General features: G+C 45.7%; 1 protein-coding gene across 4 annotated transcripts in view; it reads left to right on the top strand.

Moving 5' to 3' along the window:
* LOC105563448 (neurotrimin-like) overlaps nucleotides 1–2,893 on the top strand; it is a 249,411-nt gene that overhangs the window by 241,151 nt on the left and 5,367 nt on the right. The gene's annotated exons all lie outside the window — the stretch shown is intronic.

The raw sequence follows: 2,893 nt of genomic DNA, 5'->3' as shown, positions 1-2,893 counted from the left end.
GGGATATTCGGTGGTTTTAGAACACCATGTATAGTAGGATCTAAGACAGTAAAAGAGGTCGACCTGCAGGTACAAAATTTACTCCTACTTTAAAACTGATAGTGTCGTAAATTTCTACTTTTGCCAATTTAGCATTAAAGTTGGTCCTTTCAAGTAGGAGCTAAAGTAAATTTTGAGAATTAAAGATTCAAGGGAGGAGTAAAAAAAGATAATGTCAGCAAAGTAGGCGATTGCTGGTCTACGTAGGTGTATAGATCAGCTAAGTAGGTGTAAATTATCCTTAAAAGTGTCAAAATAATGCCAAAATTTCGACTCGGATAGCATACGTGTAGATCAGAGAAGGAGAGAGTATTGTATTTTTCGATAAATGCAACGTTTTCCCGTAAAGAGCGAAATAATTTTTTTTTTCCTATCGCATTTGCATTTTTTGCACGATTTGCCTTTTGCACGACTATAAAACGGCATTTTGTATAATGCAGTGGAGAAAAATACTCGGCTTACGCCGTATATTCGTGTGATGCGGTCGATTAAACGACGCAATAAAATATCACATATCGGACATGCGTTGAACAACAAACACGGGGCCGTCGTAACTTAATGAATTTGAAATCCGGCTCCGACGAGAGCGAACGCGGAGGGCGAGCGAGCCTCGTGCAGGGGGGGGGGGAGGGCGGCGGTAAAACGCGGACGAGTTTTCCCGTCGAAGGTGCGGTTTATCCGGCATTTTCGCGGCTCCGCCGTGGCATTTGAGCGGCCGCGTCTAGCGCATTTCTGAGCGCGGCCAGGTGTGTAGCACCTTTCATAATTCCGCCGAGCCTTCGGCGTTATCGGATAATTCTTTTCTGCCCTCGCATTTTTTCCTCCTTCCACGATCCGTCTTCACCCCCGCGCCTCTTGCGTAATTCGATCCCTGTCCCGGCCTTCCGCGCTACCGTCTCTCAATATCTCGCTCGACCGCGGTTACTTTTAAGAGGAATTTGCATAATGGCGTAGTGTGAAAATCCGTTTTCTCCGCGGGGACGATCGCGATAGTCTCGGAGAAGTAAGGTAATTTCGCATGGAAAAAGGCGGGTTGAACCAGTAACGAGGGAAACTGCGTTGCAAGCTGCCACACGTAAGTGCGACGGAAAGAATGCCAGAAATATCGGGCGTTCTCTATGGAAAGTTCTGCTATGAGATTAACGTCAAATTGCTAGTAGAAACGGGTCTCGGCGAGCGCGGCGATGCGATCGCGATAAGTTCAATGTCCGATGTTATTTCGATATACCGAACGGTACAATAAAGCGTCGCGCGTCACGCGTCGATTTTTCATTACGGTCGGGTGAGCGTGGATGCGACACCTCCCGAGTCTCGAAAAGCGCGCAAATCTCGAAATTGTGTCAGCGTGTTTGAATCTCGAGTTACAAATCTAATGAGACGAGACACAGCAATTTACAATTCTCGCGCTTTTTTCGCGCGCAGCAATGAAATATAAATATCGACTGTAAATACATAACGCGCATTTCTCTCTCGCAGAGATGAAGAGGAGTGAAGAGGGGGGGGGAGGCTGGGGTAGGGCGAGAAATCGCGAATTGAAGGAAGGTAAGATCGCACAAAAGTAGCGAAGCGAAGAATTCTCCCGGGGCAGCGCCAGGGACCGGATAAAAGAAAGGGGGGCGGAGGGGAGAAAGGGGGTCAGGGAGGCAAGTTACTGCTCGCGAGCCTTTGGATCAGAGTCGAGAAGCCTCTAGAAAGGGCCGTGGAAAATAGAAAAGGAAGAAGACCGGGGGGGGGGGAGGGGAAGGGGTGGAAGGGCGATCCGGCCAGAGGAGGCGACGGCCCACCGGGTTGTTTCTGATTCGTAATTAGAGATGAGTGAGGCCAGGAAAAGGCCGGAGAATACATTTCTCTCCAAGCGAGTAATAGCTAACGGTACGGTGCAAGCCAACCGGAAGAATAACTGACTTCCCCTTTTTTTTCCTCCGTTTTTTCTCCCCCTCTTTTTTTTCCCCACTTTTTTCCCTCCTCCTCGTCTATCCTTATTTCTCCCTTCTGTATCTACTTCGCTTGGACCTCGTCGACTAATCGGCACTCACCCCTTCGCACCCGTCTCCGTTTTCCCGGCATATCCTCCCTCGGAGGGAGAGGGATTCTTCCCGTGGCAATCTTCCTGCTACGGGGTAAAGACAGATTCTCGTCGTCCCAAGCCCTTGATTGTGCATTGACCTCTCGAGGCTACCGAGAGAACCCTTCCCTTTTTGTCCCCTAGCGTCGCGGGAATGAACGTCTCGTGGTTTTCTGTTTTTTGAAATATTAGAATCTCGTGCGATATTACATTCTCAGGGGTACGTTTCAAATATAGCGAGGTTATTTCGAAAGATTTAAATGACTTGTGTAGAGATATATTGATACGAATGTTCAACTTGTACGTTCACTCTAAGAATAGGGTCATCAGAAATGTTTGAATTATAAACACTTAAGCAAGAAACATGTTTGATTTATCAAACACAATTGGAAAAACGTTTGAATTTCAAACACTTATACATAAAAGTGATTGACTTTCAAACACTTTTATATCAAACATTGCAGAATCTTATAATATTGTGATGCTACAACCAAGCACTAGTCAAATTAAACAGATATATACGTATGATTTTCAAACGGAATCAAAATAAAACACAATTTATGTTTGATTACTAGAAAATCAAACAGATTTATATTTCAAACACTTACTGATTACACACTTATGAATCAAACACTTCCGAACTTATGAATTTTAGTAAATTCTGAGTAGTTCACCGACCGCCGCTAGGCCGCGCATGGTGGCGGCCAAAAACTCGGAAGCAAAATTCAGTCTCGTAGGGTATAAAAGGAGGCCCGCAAGAGTGAACTTTGCTTCCGAGTTTTTTGCCTT

Source organism: Vollenhovia emeryi, unplaced genomic scaffold, assembly GCF_000949405.1.
Source record: "Vollenhovia emeryi isolate VEMERY1.0 unplaced genomic scaffold, V.emery_V1.0 DF939175.1, whole genome shotgun sequence".
Lineage (NCBI taxonomy): Eukaryota > Metazoa > Arthropoda > Insecta > Hymenoptera > Formicidae > Vollenhovia > Vollenhovia emeryi.
The sequence above is the reverse complement of the archived record's forward strand: the minus strand, read 5'-3'. Positions and strand labels throughout refer to the sequence as shown.